We start from the raw sequence: 16324 nt of genomic DNA, 5'->3' as shown, positions 1-16324 counted from the left end.
CACCTTACCATCTGTAAGACCTCACAAAGACCCGGTCCAGAGTGAGGGGTCAATAACGCATGCTGCTGAGTGTGTTTGCTGTGGGCCGTGGGGTCAGGGAAGAGCGCTCCAGTTTTCAAAAGCAGAAGAAGTCTGTTCTCCACACTGATGGGACAGGCATGACTCGCTCCCACCTGTTTTCTTTCTTTCCTCCTATGGGAGGCCAAGGCTCCCAAGACCAGGCTGCTTGCACTGAAAACTGCTCTGCTCTTTTATGCACTGCCTTAACGAGAGCTTATCCCTGCCTCTTTAACATGAAGTGTTGAAGTTATTTTAATCTTGTTAATCGTAGTTTATTTTGGGTAGTCAGCTGAACAGTGATACATGTGTCTTAAACCAGTGGTTCTCATTTTTTTTCTCCCAATGCCTTGTCCCAGAGTATACTTGAGGATTTGTCAGACTAGAGTGTGGAGGAATGAAAAAGGGTTCAGAAGTCTTTAGAGGTCAGCAACAGAGCCCCCGCTCTTCCTCTTAGCCAAATGAACTCACTCTGTAGGAGTGAGATACTCAGAACTGTATTAGAGAAAGCCTAACCCTCACTGTACACATGTGCCTAACTGCCAGTGATTCCCAACCGCCAGCTATCCTGAAGGGTGTCTAAGGTCAGCGCATGCGTCCAACCACCAGTGAGTCCCAAAAGCCAGTGATCCCGAAGGGTGTCTAACGTCAGCGCATGCGCCAAACATCAAGCGCTGTCTGAGGCGGTGCCTAACGTCAGCGCATGCGCCCAACCACCAGTGAGTCCCAAAAGCCAATGATCCCGAAGGGTGCCTAACGTCAGCGCATGCGCCAAACATCAAGCGCTGTCTGAGGCGGTGCCTAACGTCAGCGCATGCGCCCAACCACCAGTGAGTCCCAAAAGCCAGTGATCCCGAAGGGTGTCTAACGGCAGCGCATGCGCCAAACCTCAAGCGATGTCTGAGGCGGTGCCTAACGTCAGTGCATGCGCCCAACCGCCAGTGTGTCCCAACCGCCAGTGATCCCGAAGGGTGTCTAACGTCAGCGCATGCGCCAAACCTCAAGCGATGTCTGAGGTGGTGTCTAACGTCCGCGCATCTGCCCAGCAGCAAGTGATGTTTGAAGGGTGTCAAATGCTGGTTAGCACATGCTCCAAGCCACAAGTGGAATTTGTTGTTTGAAAGTGTGGAAGAATTATCTGTCTCAGACATGGAGGCACCCACTTCGTGGGTTTGGATTGTATGTGCTCTCGTCTTCTCTCTTCACTAAACTGTGAGTTTCCTGAGGGCAGGATATAGATCAGAGTCTTTCCTGTCTGTCCCTCCCTCTCGCCTGGTGAATGTCTAGTGCAGTAACAAATCCACTCTAGATAATCAATGTTAATAGATCTATAGAGCCGGTAACAGACAAAAGTCATCAAGTTAACGCCTAGAGCAAACTTCATCATGTAGTAGGGGCTGAAGAATTTAGGGGTTACTGACTGGAGAGGAAGAGGAGGGGGAGGAATATATTTTAGCTGTTAATTCTTGCCTTGGTATTTTTAGTCTTGTTTTGAAGGATTAAAAGAATGAAAAAAAAAAAAAATAAAAGCTCTATTGACAGTTAAAAGCGGACATCTATTATCTTCACCAAGTAGGTGCTCAGCCTTTTCAGGAGGAACTTAATTCATCTTTAAATTTTTTTCAACATCCCTATAATTATTTTTCCTTTAAGAAATTTTCCATTTTCATGAGAAAATTCAGTTTCAGAGAAGCTAATGAATTTGCCCGAGTGAGTGGCAGAGCTGTCTAGACCCTGAGGTTTTGCTTCTGGTTGTCTTCTACTCTGCCTCCTCCTGGAGCCTGAGAGCACGTGTGAAAACAAGGCAGCCAGGGGGATGGTCAGCAGCTTCAGGAGATGCTTGAGCTCAGGTCGTGTTGCTTAGAGTTTGAAAAATACAGAAGTTAATAGTGCAACTACTGTTCAAAGTTAGCGGATTTAACTCTTCTCCATTTGTTTCTCTTTAAAGGGAGAATGAGAGAGAAAGAGCTCAGGAGTCACCTCCTTGTCCTTAGTTTTTCACCCTTTAACCAACCATTGGGCTTCCCTGGAGGCACTAGTGGTTAAGAACCCACCTGCCAATACAGGTGACAAAAGAGACGGGAGTTCGATCCCTGGGTTGGGAAGATCCCCAGGAGGAGGAAATGGCAACCCACTCCAGTATTCTTGCCTGGAGAATCCCGTGGACAGAGGAGCCTGGTGAGCTATGGTCCATGGGGTCATAAGGAGTCAGACACAACTGAAGCCACTTAGCACAGCACACAGCCACCTATTAACCCATCTTTAGAACAATGAGTGATAAAAAAGCAGTGCCTCAGCAGTGTAGAAAACTAAAGGAAAGTAAGCTATGTAGTTTTTTTTTTAAATGAAAATAGGGAATCATGCTATAAGATAAGATTCTCTTTTTATCATGAGCTTATTTGGCCTGAGAAACCACATGAATGCTCTGAAGAGACTTGTCCTGATTTCTGGAGTATTAATCAGTGAGGAAAGGAGCCTGCACTGGGAGTCAGGCTCCGGGTCTGACTGCCACTGTTCTAGTGGGCAAGATTGAGTCAGGAATATCATCTCTTCAGTTCTCATTTTTTTCATTATTCAAAACGATACAGTGGATTAGAACAGAGATTCTCAGCCTCAGCAGGGTTGATGCTTTGAGAAATTCTTTGTTATGGAGCCTGTCCTGTGTATCCTAGGGATTTACCAGTATCCCTGCCCTCTACCAGGTAGACCACATTACCACTCCTCTCCATCCTTCCTCATGAGGTGTGATGACAAAAATTCCAGACACTTAGGGGACAAAAATACCTTCATCTGCACCCCTGGCTAGAAGCAGATTTTGCATCCATTGGATATTTATTGAGAATACCTCACAGGAAGGGCTCTGAGCTATGCACTGGGGACATGACAGCGAAGAGAGTCAATGCTCTTCTGTCTTCATGGAGCTTCTGTCTGGTGGGGAAGGGAAGTCTCCAGGCTGTGGGGGAGACACTGGAATGGGTGTTGTACTTGGGTCCTGGCAGGAGTCAGGGGTCCTCTGGATCTATTACTCTGAGGACATGTAAACCCTGGAAGGACCCAATCACTTCTCAGTACATCGTGTTATCTTGACCTGTTGGCCCCTCAGATGAGTGGGGAAAATGAGCACTTCCACTTGGGGATAGAGAGCTTCTGCAGCACAGGCTCATAAGGAGATGGAGAAATGAAGAGTTGAATGTAAAATGGGCCCCAGAGCAGAATAAAATAATTCTTAGTGCTTACATACCATATACCTCTGGGATAACGATTTGGGCATGTTTATTTTCCTCTTGGTTACCATATTCATGAGTAGAATGCCGCAGGGTGAGCCAGACATGGTGCCTGGAGTTACCTTTCTTAGCACTTGATTTTCTTTTGCAGTTCAACTTTCTATTTTAATAAAATCAGAATACGCACAGCACCTGCAGTGCTATTAGCACTCAATGTTTTCACATCTCTCTGAGGTGTTTATATTTTAATGGGATTATGAGGACATTCTAAACCCAGTTTGAGAGGGGTAAAAAAAGGAAGAAAGTAGCTCTTTCCTTAAAAAGAATGCATTGATAGGATATTAACTTGCTAGGCACTATAGCCTAGAGGGTCCAGGTTAATAGGGTGGACTGTTTGGGTTCATAGTTATTGCTCAGCTACTTTTTAGCTGTGCAACTTCAAGAAAGTCACTTGATCTCTCTACTTTTTTTTTTCACTAGTAAAATCAAAATAGTGATAGTATTTACCTCCCCAGTTTCTTGTGGGGATTAAAGGATTTTGAACAGAAACTGGCATATGGAAATCCCTTGTTAAGTTTTGAAATAGTATCTGGGAATCACTGTGTTACTTAGATAAGGTCCTGGCTTATCCAAGTCATGAGCATAATTTTGCTGAGCACTATGTTTAATGGACCCGGTGTTCTTGCCTGGGGACAGAGGAGCCTGGTGGACTATAGTCCATGTGGTCACAAAAGAGACACAGCTTAGCAACTAAGCAACAACAGGATTTCAACTGCACATATTTTTATTTATACAAATGATGATCACATGCTACTTGTGAGTAGATGTCTACCCCTGCTCTTCAAAATCTCAACTTTATAGACAAGTTTTAACAATTCAGAGGGTCTCAACATCACCCCAATATCTCAAAACAACCTCCTTGAAAATGGCTCCCTTCCACAGGGAAGGACCCGTGGGCATACATTTTACAGCTAGAGGAGGGCGAGGAGCCTCACTGTCTGGACCAGCTCCAGGGTCAACCTGTGGTCACACCCTGTGGATGTTCAGGCGGTATTGATGGTCTGCGTGGGATCTACACCATTTCCACTGGGGTTTTGCTGTGTCCTTTGGCAAAGCTGTGGGCTGTTGCCTCGGTGACTTGGACTGAGACAACAGCCCCTGTCACAAATCACTCTTGACAGTCTGATTTTCCACTAGGACCCTCAAAGACCCGCCAGACTGGACCAAGACCTCTGGAGCACTTCCCAGGAAGCTTCTTGCTTGGAAGATTAGCAGTTTCTCCCCAAGCATCGCTCTCAACTTGCTGAACACCTGACAACAGTTCCAGCAGGACATCTCCCTCAGATCCCAGGACAGGTAGGCGCTTGTGCGCATCTAGCCCTTCTGCTCACAGCCATGTGGTCCTTACCACCTGGCACTTACTGTGTATATTACTTACATATGTGTGCACACGCAAGTGTGTATATGTGCTGTGCTCGGTTGCTCAGTCGGGTCTGACTCTTTGTGACCCCTTGTACTGTAGCCTGACAGGCTCATCTGTCCATGGGGGCTCTCCAGGCCCGAATACTGGGGTGGGTTGCTATGCCTTCCTCCAGGGGGGTCTTCCCAACCCAGGGATTGAGCTCAGGTCCACCACATTGCAGGCGGATTCTTCACCATCCGAACCACCAGGGAATGAGTGTATGTGCATGTGCATATCTATGTTTACATGTCTGTGGTTAAAAAAGTGTTGTTTCTAGAATTCACCGTAACTACTGCTCTGTGTGAACCCCCAGAAGTCATAGGTTGAAATCCTAACTGCATATTATATATATTTATAAAATGCATCTATTATTGTGAAGGACAGGGAATCCGTGGCCTTCTGCAGTCCATGGGGTCACAATGAGTCCAACAAGACTTAGTGACTGACCAACAGTAATGCATATGTATGTGTGTATATGTGTATATGCATATATATGTTTATATATCTGTGGTTAAAACCCACTCCAGTATTCTTGCCTGGAGAATTCCGTGGACAGAGGAGCATGGCAGGCTATAGTCCATGGGGTCACAAAGAGTGCGACACGACTGAGAGACTAACACTTTCACTTTTCATTGTGTAATTTTAGATGAAAATGAGGAGTTTCTATCTCTGGCATATGACGAATAACTATCTTTATGCTTCTAAGGAATGATTAATTTTTCAGTTCACAGAGAAATAAGAATGGGGAAGAGGAAGATTCATGGAGGAGGGATATAAGAGTGAAACGAGAGATGGAGTTCGAAAGTGTGCCTGTGTGTTAATATATTTGATAATGATAGTGAAGAATAGAAAGAGAAAAGCTGTGAGTGCTTGAGTCTCCTTAATGGGAAGAATAGAGGTCTGAGGAAAAAATATGAATCATGTTACTCTTTGGTGACCATGCATGACTACTGGAAAAACCATAGCCTTGACTAGACGGACTTTTGTTGACCAAGTAATGTCTCTGCTTTTTAATATGCTGTCTTGGTTGGTCATAACTTTCCTTCCAAGGAGTAAGCATCTTTTAATTTCATGGCTGTAATCACCATCTGCAGTGATTTGGAGCCCAGAAAGATAAAGTCAGCCACTGTTTCCACTGTTTCCGCATCTATTTGCTATGAAGTGATGGGACTGGATGCCATGATCTTAGTTTTCTGAATGTTGAGCTTTAAGACAACTTTTTCACTCTCCTCTTTCACTTTCATCAAGAGGCTCTTTAGTTCTTCTTCACTTTCTGCCTTAAGGCTGGTGTCATCTGCATATCTGAGGTGATTGATATTTCTCCCTGCAATCTTGACTCCAGCTTGTGCTTCTTCCAGCCCAGTGTTTCTCATGATGTACTCTGCATATAAATTAAATAAGCAAGGTGACAATCTATAGCCTTGACGTACTCCTTTTCCTATTTGGAACCAGTCTGTTGTTCCATGTCCAGTTCTAACTGTTGCTTCCTGACCTGCATACAGGTTTCTCAAGAGGCAGGTCAGGTGGCCTGGTATTCCCATCTCTTTCAGAATTTTCCACAGTTTATTGTGATCCACACAGTTGAAGGCTTTGGCATAGTCAATAAAGCACAAATAGATGTGTTTTTTGGAACTCTCTTGCTTTTTCAGCCATCAAGTCGCTGTATCACAAAGTGTTATATCCAGGCTTTAAAAAGCAGTGGTACATGTTCAGTCATACTTCCTTGCTAAAATCAGGTTTCCCTGGTAGCTCAGCTGGTAAAGAATCTGCCTGCAATGCAGGAGACTCCGGGTCAATTCCCGGGTCAGGAACATCCCCTGGGGAAGGGATAGGCTACCCGCTCCAGTAGCTTCCCTGGTGGCTTAGACTGTAAAGAATCTGCCTGCAGTGTGGGAGACCTGGGTTTGATTCCCGGGTTGGGAAGATTCCCCCGGAGAAAGGCGTGGCAGTCCACTGCAGTATTATTTAGAACCAAGCTATCAAATAGCTGTATGACAAAATGTTACATCCAGACATAAAAAGCAATGGTACTTGTTCAGTCATACTTCCTTGCTAAAATTAGTGATATTAGTAATACTTTAGGGTAAGGCAGAAAAGTTTATATCATTAATCAGTACACTAAAATAAATTTTATTTAACTCATATTTCTCATTTTATTTAAAGTTTATTTTGTATATTTTCTTATACACAATCATATTGAGTGTTTTATGCATTTATTTATGTACCAAGTAGTTACAAATGCTCTACTTCTATAAGTACTTTAACTCTCACAACAACTAATATATATACTATTGTCTCTATTTAAAAAATGAGGAAGCTGAAGCACAGATAGGATAAGAAGCTGCCATAGGAACAATTAGCTAGTATGTGGCAGACTGAAGATATATTAGTATAATAATGTATGTATTTAACTTATACATAAACTATTACATTTTAAAACCAACAAACAGACCAGTAGACATACAGGACTGCAATTTAGAGACTATTTGTCTAATGCTAATAGTCATGGTGATGATTTAACGGTGTGCTCACAGGAAATTTAATCCAACATTCAGTATTGTATATTAGCATTTATAAAACACATGGATGGTCTTATTTAATTCCCATACTAAGCTTCCAGAGGTAGTTGTGTTGAACTCAAGAGCACAAGCATATAAAATAATCTTTAATGGAGTCTGATGGACCTGGGTATGAAGTTGAGCATTACCACTTAACCATATCTGTGACTGAAGGTATTCCTGTCTTCTTTGGATTTCATTTTGTTTATCTTCAAAGTGGGCAAGCCAATATATATCCTTGTGGGTTCCTGTAGGATTAAATGACACATTATAATTTAACATAGGGCAGTGGTCAAGAATGTAGATGGAGGAACTAGACTGCCAGGTTTGAATTCTAGCTCTGCCCGTTATTACTGGCAACTTTCTTTGTTAAGTTGTGTGTTTTCTCTTTACCTTAATTTCCTCACCTGGAAAAATGGGCTAATAGTCCTGCCTACATTACAGAAATATATGTGGACTCATTCATGCAATGTGTTTAGGATCTAGCACATAAGAAAAACTCAACAAATGATGGCTATTATTAGTAAATAGAAAGTGCTTAAAATAGTGGGCATTCAATAAATAACAGCTGTTTGTTGTGGCTATACACACTGAGCACATTCAGGTAGGTTCAGTTCAGTCACTCAGTCGTGTCTGGACTCTTTCTGACCTCATGAACTGCAGCACACCAGGCCTCCCTGTCCATCACCAACTCCCGGAGCCTACCTGAACTCATGTCCATTGAGTCAGTGATGCCATCCAACCATCTCATCCTCTGTCATCCCCTTCTCCTCTTGCCCTCAATCTTTCCCAGCATCAGAGTCTCTTCAAATGAGTCAGCTCTTCACATCAGGTGACCAAAGTTTTGGAGATTCAGCTTCAACATCAGTCCTTCCAATGAACACCCAGGACTGATCTCCTTTTGGATGGACTGGTTGGATCTCCTTGTAGTCCAAGGGACTCTCAAGAGTCTTCTTCAACAGCACAGTTCAGAAGCATCAATTCTTTGGTGCTCAGCTTTCTTTATAGTCCCAACTCTCACATCCATACATGACTACTGGAAAAACCATAGCCTTGACTAGACGGACCTTTGTTGACAAAGTAATGTCTCTGCTTTTTAATATGCTGTCTTGGTTGGTCATAACTTTCCTTCCAAGGAGTAAGCATCTTTTAATTTCATGGCTGTAATCACCATCTGCAGTGATTTGGAGCCCAGAAAGATAAAGTCAGCCACTGTTTCCACAGTTTCCCCATCTATTTGCTATGAAGTGATGGGACTGGATGCCATGATCTTAGTTGTCTGAATGTTGAGCTTTAAGACAACTTTTTCACTCTCCTCTTTCACTTTCATCAAGAGGCTCTTTAGTTCTTCTTCACTTTCTGCCTTAAGGCTGGTGTCATCTGCATATCTGAGGTGATTGATATTTCTCCCTGCAATCTTGACTCCAGCTTGTGCTTCTTCCAGCCCAGTGTTTCTCATGATGTACTCTGCATATAAATTAAATAAGCAAGGTGACAATCTATAGCCTTGACGTACTCCTTTTCCTATTTGGAACCAGTCTGTTGTTCCATGTCCAGTTCTAACTGTTGCTTCCTGACCTGCATACAGGTTTCTCAAGAGGCAGGTCAGGTGGCCTGGTATTGCCATCTCTTTCAGAATTTTCCACAGTTTATTGTGATCCACACAGTTGAAGGCTTTGGCATAGTCAATAAAGCACAAATAGATGTTTTTCTGGAACTCCCTTGCTTTTTCGATGATCCAGCGGATGTTGGCAATTTGATCTCTGGTTCCTCTGCCTTTTCTAAAACCAGCTTGAACATCTGGAAGTTCACGGTTCACGTATTGTTGATGCCTGGCTTGGGGAATTTTGAGCATTACTTTACTAGGGTGTGGTGCTGCTGCTGCTGCTACTAAGTCACTTCAGTTGTGTCCGACTCTGCGCGACCCCGTAGACGGCAGCCCACCAGGCTCCCTGGGATTCTCCAGGCAAGAACCCTGGAGTGGGTTGCCAGTTCCTTCTCCAATGCATGAAAGTGAAAAGGGAAAGTGAAGTCGCTCAGTCATGTCTGACTCTTAGTGACCCCATGGACTGCAGCCTACCAGGCTCCTCCGTCCGCGTGTGCAATGAGTGCATTTGTGCGGTAGTTCGAACATTCTTTGGCATTGGAATGAAAACTGAGCACATTAGTCATGATTATACAATTAAGAAATATCCTCCTATGTTACTTCTGGGTTTACATGCGTGGAAAATTGCCTTCTGAAGGGTGTAAGCAAAAATGTGTTCCACACTTAGTCTTGCACTCATAAGAAAGGCAGCTTTGGGGTCTGAATAGGATTTGGAAAGGTAGAAAACATGAGGAGGTAATGATGTAAAAACCAAGAGATAGGAAAAGAAAAGCAAGTTTGTGGAAGAATGAATATAGTGTTTTGGCTGAAGCAGAGCTGCCTTAAAAGACTTATAGTGTTGGGGACTTACCTGGTGGTCCAGTGGTTAAGACTCTGAGCTTCCAATGCAAAGGGCATGTGTTCTATCCTTGGTCAGGGAACTGAGATCCCATGTGCTATGTGTCATTGCCAAAAAGCAAAAACATCCACATAAACAACAATAATGAAAAAGAGTAACAGAGATATATTTGGGTAGAATTAGAACAGGAAAAAATTGAACTAGTGAGGAGGCAAAAGAGAAGTTTATTGTGCCCACCTAGGCATGAGAGGTAAGGGCCAGAAGGAGTGAAACTTGGAGGGGAGAAAAAGGGACTGCAGATGAAAGACAACCTTCAAAAGACAAGTCAGCAGGGCTTGGACACATTAAATGACAGGTGAGCAAATGGAAGAAGACAGAATGACACCAGTATTTTCATTTAAGTTGGTGTGGTGTGTACGTTGACATCAAGAAGAGCAAAAGTAATATTTAGAAGGGCAATGATAGGTTTGACTTTTTCATGTTGAATATGAATTAATAGAGAAACGTTTTAAGTAAAATTTCCAGGGGCATTTGGAAAACTTACATTGCTCTGACCCACAGATGGAGTTGGAAGTCATCTGCATGGAGGACAGAACTGAAAGAGGTCTTTATTATTCAAAGATTTATAGTGGAAAGGTCATTTAAATAACTTCATACAGAACAACACCACTACATACCTGTAAATAGTGGAAAAATTTAATAGGAAAAAAGTAATTACAGTTATTTGTATGTTATATTTAAAGCAATTTCTATTCTAATTCCAACTGGCCACTAATTCCTAGAATGAGCAAAGAATTAATTTCTTTTTGTCGCTGTTTTATATACCCAGTGAATCTGTGCACTAGTCTCTGAGAATCTACACTCTGTGTTACTTTCTAAAAAATTGTGTAAATGTACATTTATATTCTAGTCTTTTGTAATCACAGTTTTTTTTTTTAAACAAAAATTATTGGTATATTGATTTGAGTTTTGTCTGGCCTTTTATCCATAAATATCACACATAGTAAAAAAGTCAGTCTTGGACTCTTTAACATGTAGTGAAACTTTAAAGACCCTTTTAGCAAGCAATCTGAATGCAAGATCCTTTGATATTTTTATTATTGTTTGCCTTGAACTAGCTTTTTGATATATTTTTTAAAAATTGTGGTAAAAGACACATAATATAAAATGTATTAATACCATCTAAAACTTTTCAAGTGTGCAGTTCAGTAGTGTTAAGTATATTTACATTGTTATGCAACCAATCTTCAGAAATCTTTAGTCCTGAAAAAATGAAATTCCATAACCATTAAACAACAATTCTCCATGTCTCCTTCCCCTTAGCTCCTAGAAACCACCATTGTGACATTTTCTTTTCAACTTTTTAACCACACTACAAGGCATGTGGGATCTTAGTTCCCTGACCAGGGGTTGAACCTGTGCTCCCTGCAGTGCAAGGGCAGAGTCTTAACCATTGGACTAATAGGGAAGCCCCCACTGTATTATATTTTCTGTTTCACTGAGTTTGAGTACCTAGATACTTGCTGTAAATGTAATCAAACACACAGTATTTGTCTTTTTATTACTGGATTGCTGGTGCTGCTGCTAAGTTGCTTCAGTCGTGTCTGACTCTGTGCGACCCCATAGATGGCAACCCACCAGGCTCCCCTGACCCTGGGATTCTCCAGGCAAGGATACTGGAGTGGGTTGCCATTTCCTTCTCCAATGCATGAAAGTGAAAAGTGAAAGTGAAGTCGATCAGTTGTGTCTGACTCTTAGCAACCCCATGGACTGCAGCCCACCAGGCTTCTCTGTCCGTGAAATTGTCCAGGCAAGAGTACTGGAGTGGGTTGCCATTTCCTTCTCTGTGTTACTGGATTATTTTAGTTTTATGTCCTTTTGGTTTGTACAGGTTATAGCACATGTCAGAATTTTCTTTTTTATGGCTGAATACTATTCTGTTATATGTATACATCACATTTTGTTTATCCATTCATCTATCAGTGGACCTTTGAGTTGCTTCCACCATTGGGCTTTTGTGAGTAGTGCTGCTCAGAACATGGGTGTACAAATATTTCTTCAAGACCATGCTTTCAATTCTTCTGAGCGTATTCCGAATGTAGAGTTGGTGGACCATACAGAAATTTGATTTTTAATTTTTTGAGGAACCACCATACTCTCTCATGGTGACTACACTATTTGACACTCCTATTAATAGTTGCAAAAAGGGAGTTCTCCGGTGGTCCAGGGGTTAAGACTCTGTTTGCCAGTGCAGGGGGCATGAGTTCAATCCCTGGTCTGGGGAGATTTCAGATGCTGTGGGGCAGTGAAGCCTGTGGGCCACAGTTACTGAGCCTGTGTGCTCTAGAGCCCGTATGCTGGAAATGCTGAGCTCACACCCTGCATCTAGAGAGTTTCCTCCTTTTGTGCAGCTAGAGAAAGCCTGTATCCAGCAACAAAGACCCCGTGCCACCATAAATAAATAAACATAAAAGTAGTGCACAGAGATTTCACTTTTTTAGCATCCCTGTCAACAGTTGTTCCTTTTTATTTTTTCTTTTTATAGTAGATACTTCAATGGATATGAACTGGATGTCTCACTGAGGTTTTGATTTGCATTTCCCTATTGACTAAAGATGTGGTACATCTTTTCATGTGCCTATTGACCATTCGTATATTTTCTTTGGAGAAATTTCTTTCAAATTCTTTACTCACTTTTTATCATGTTCTTTTTGTTTCTGTTGTTGTTAAATCTTAGAACTTGCCCTTATATTCTTTATTTTAACTCATTGTCAGATATATGGTTTGCAGATATTTCCTTCCATTCCACAGGTTGTCTTTTCACTATTGATTCTGTCCTTGATGCACAGAAGTTTTACATTTTGGTGTAATCCAGTTTATCTCTTTTAACTTTGTGTGTCTGTTTTCAGTGTCATATCTTACGGAGTTCAGATCATGCTACACTAAAATATGACACCTTGGCATATTTTATATTTTAAGTTGAAGGATTTTGAGAAAACAGCAGAAGTAGGAAGGTTACTTTGACCCTCTGCTCACCCTTCACCCCTGAAGTAGGTCGTAATAATACTCTTAAGTGAAAAGTGCTTTCCCTATAGAAGCAAAGGCGCATCCTCATCTCCAAAGACAAAAGGATGCCAGAAAGACTCCAAATAGGCCTCGCTAAATTTTTCCCAGTATACTACACTCACCTCATGCTCCTTGGCCTGTTATATTTCTTCATGACTATCCACTCTTCATCAAATCTGGTGTGAAAATGCTCAGGTTTCACTGTTTCTTCAGATCTTGATTTTCTTATGAAGGATCCCATGTTTCTCAAGACTTATATTAAATAAATTTATATGCTTTCTCCTATTACTCTGCCTTTGTCAATTTAATTTTCAGAGTTAGCCAAGGATCCCAAGAAGGTTGAATAAAAATAAAGTTTCCCCCAAATTTCTAAGAAATTACAATGAACTATGTCATGAAACTTTTCTTCTGTGTTTTCTTCTAAGATTTTTATAGATTGAGGTCTTGCATTTAGATCTTTGATCCATTTTCAGTTCCTTTTTGTGTATGGTGTAAGGTAAGGGTACAACTTGTTCCTTTGCATGTGGATATCTAGTTTTCCCACAACCGTTTGTTGAAAATGTTGTTTTTTTCCCCATTGAATAGTCTTGGCTTCCTTATCAGGAATCATTTGACTGTGATTGTGAGGGTTTATTTCTGGGCTGTCTATTCTATTCCATTGTTCTGTCTGTATTTATACAAATACCACACTGTTTTGATTACAATAGCATTGTGATAAGCTTGAAATCAGAAAGTGTGAGACATTTAACTTTGTTCTTTTTCAAGATTGTTTTGGCTATTGAAGCTCTCAGCTTTACTGTTATGGCACAGTTAAAAAGAGAGCAAAATTTGCTAACCATGTGTGAGGATTCATTTTTTTTCTAAGTCTCCTAATTTTTTGATATTCAAGTCATTTTCTGTGAAGTCTTTGAAGTCACCATTCTGTCATCAGCCTTGTAAATTTATCTTCATTTGTTCACTAGAGTAACTTTTCCATACGAGTGCCTTTCTAAGTGTCTGAACTGTGTTTTGACATCATGAAATCCTACATCTTTTGCAAGAAGTGCAGTTCTGTTCTGAAATAGATTTGCTCTTGTATTTCATGGTGAAAATAGTTGTTTACATGTACTAACCAGTGAATGATACCTCACTTGTCTCAATGCATTAGGAGATCTTTGTGTTCAAGTAGGGAGGGATGTGAAATGGAGACTAATTTTTATAAATTTTCAGTTGTGTAGTGAATATTTTTTACAGAATTAAACTGTGAATTTGAGGTTTCTGATGGTAAATACTCAGATAAAGATAAGTTGTCATTGTTAAGTCCATGAGAATAGATATGTTCTTCAGAGTAAAGTGCTTTGAGAGAGCTGGAAAGAAAACCAAAATACACACTAGGCCCCTGACTTTTAGAGTTGAGGACAAAAATATTGAACGTTCCTGGGTGAGAGAATGAATTTTCAAAGAATTATGACAAGAATTTGACTAATTAAATGAAAACAAGTATTAAATAAAAATTTTCAGCTTAGTTTCTCAGGAAGACTGATTACCGAGGAAAGAGAAGTATGGGATGTGATGTAACTCTGTAAGAAAGAAAGAGGACAAGAGGCTGATAGATGGAAAGGGACCTTGGGTTTCAATTTCTTTTGAAATAAAATGAGAGGTAAGAGATGTGTCTCCCATTGGGAACACATTGTCACACATGTTCTTATTTTTGTGTGCAGATTTTTTGCAGGGAGACAATTAGAGACCATAGAAAGCCTCTCATTTTTGAATTTATCTTGAACACTATTGCATCTCCATGCTTCCTGTCCTGTGAACTACTCCTGCAGGGCTTTTGTCACAGCTGGCATCCACCCACCTTGACGTTAGTTACTAACATCTGAGAGTATTTCCCCTTGGAACTACCTGCTTTTTAATAAGGGATTCTAGACATTTAATAGAAGCATATACAAAAGAAAAGGTATAAAATATATAATGGTGGCATTTCAAGCATTCTATGAAGTCATATTGTTTTATTCTCTACCCATTTTTATTAAAGGTGTTTACTGAGTTATGTGCTAGTCACAGTGTTATACTTAGAACACAAAAATAAACAAGTCCTTAGAAGAAGTTTGCTATGTAAGTAGTTCTCAACCAGGAGGAACAAGAGTACTGTCTCCATGTTTGAACATATCTGGGGGCGGTTTGGTTTGTTCCAATGACCTGGGGGACACCATTACTGGTATTTAGTGGGCAGGAACACTCTGGAAGATTTTCCTGAAGAAGAATTATCCAGCCCTAAGCAGTGGTGTCTCCATTGATAAACAAATGCTAGAAAAAGAATAATACTAGTAGCAGTGATTTATTCTATACCATACTGTCTTAAGCACCTTACCTGCATTGCTTAATTTAAGCTCACCTTGACACTTTGAAGTAAATACTATCTCTACTTTCATGAATGGCTAAAAGGAGAAAGTCTTTCAAGGTTATTCTGCTAAGTAAATGGCAGGACCAGTTTTTAAACAGTGTACTAGATTAGAACCCAGAAGCTACAATTTTAATAACTGGACCACAGAGCTTCTTAAGCTGAAGATGAAACAGAACCTGGAGATCATGCTCAAGCAACAGAGAGGGCATCTATTATGATTTAGTCATCTGTCTTCCTTAAACCTAGTACAAGGATTGCCAAAATGCCTTTCCTTTATCTGTCATTTGATTTAGTTTAATCCTTCTCACTTGTATAGATAAAGAAAAGTGAAGTTCAGCAAGGTTAAGTCCTTCTAATGTGTGACAGAGCTGAGGTTAGAATCCAAGGAAAGTGGTCTAGCCATATGGAAACCAGCTATGATGACTGCTCAAGTGACCGATGAAAACTCCCGTGGGATCTGGCATCCCCACTTCTGGGAAGTAAGCCAAAGGAAATGGAATCATTTGGAAGAACTCTCTGTACTGCAGTGTTCAGTGCAGCATTATTTGAAACGGCCAAGAAATAGAAGAATCTGTGTCAACTGCAGATGAATAAAGATGGATAACAAAATGTGTGTATATATATATTCATGTGTGTTCTATACGTATATGTGTGGTGGCATAGTATTCAGCCATGACAAAGAAGGAAATCTGCCCATTTGTAACAACATGAATGAAGCTTGAGGGCATATGCTAAATGAGATAATTCAGATAGAGAAAGACAAGTATTATGCAATCTCACTTTTATGTGGAATCTGAAAGTGCCAAACTCTTGAAGGAATGTTTGTTGCTTGGGGTGGGGAGGGGACTGGGGAGGTATTGGTCAAAGGACATAAACATAAGATGACTAAGTTCTAGGGGCCTAATATATACCATGGTGACTATAATACCATATGGTATTGTAATGTATACTTGAGAGTTGTTAAAAGAGTAGATCTTAAATGTTTTGACCACATAAAGAAAGAAAAGGGTAATTATATGAGGTCGAAGATGTGTTAACTAACCTTATTATGGAAATTCTTTTATAGCATACTTTGTTGTTGTTATTTAGTTGCTCAGTCGTGTCTGACTCTTTTGAGACCCCCATGG

General features: G+C 40.9%; 1 long non-coding RNA gene across 6 annotated transcripts in view; it reads left to right on the top strand.

The window, feature by feature from the left end:
• Window positions 1–902: 902 nt before the first annotated feature.
• LOC110130084 (uncharacterized) overlaps window positions 903–16324 on the top strand; it is a 230881-nt gene continuing 215459 nt past the window's right edge. For 2 of the 6 annotated variants that reach the window (XR_002311722.2, XR_002311723.2), the window contains exons 1-2: window positions 957–1269; window positions 4479–4637. This is a non-coding gene — a long non-coding RNA (uncharacterized lncRNA). Of the gene's footprint in view, window positions 1270–4478; window positions 4638–16324 lie in introns of all 6 variants that reach the window. The other 4 variants (XR_011491401.1, XR_011491402.1, XR_002311721.2 and 1 more) reach the window with 4 other exon arrangements.

The sequence above is a fragment of the Odocoileus virginianus genome, chromosome 15 (genome assembly GCF_023699985.2).
Source record: "Odocoileus virginianus isolate 20LAN1187 ecotype Illinois chromosome 15, Ovbor_1.2, whole genome shotgun sequence".
In the NCBI taxonomy this organism is placed as follows: Eukaryota; Metazoa; Chordata; class Mammalia; order Artiodactyla; family Cervidae; genus Odocoileus; species Odocoileus virginianus.
The sequence above is the reverse complement of the archived record's forward strand: the minus strand, read 5'-3'. Positions and strand labels throughout refer to the sequence as shown.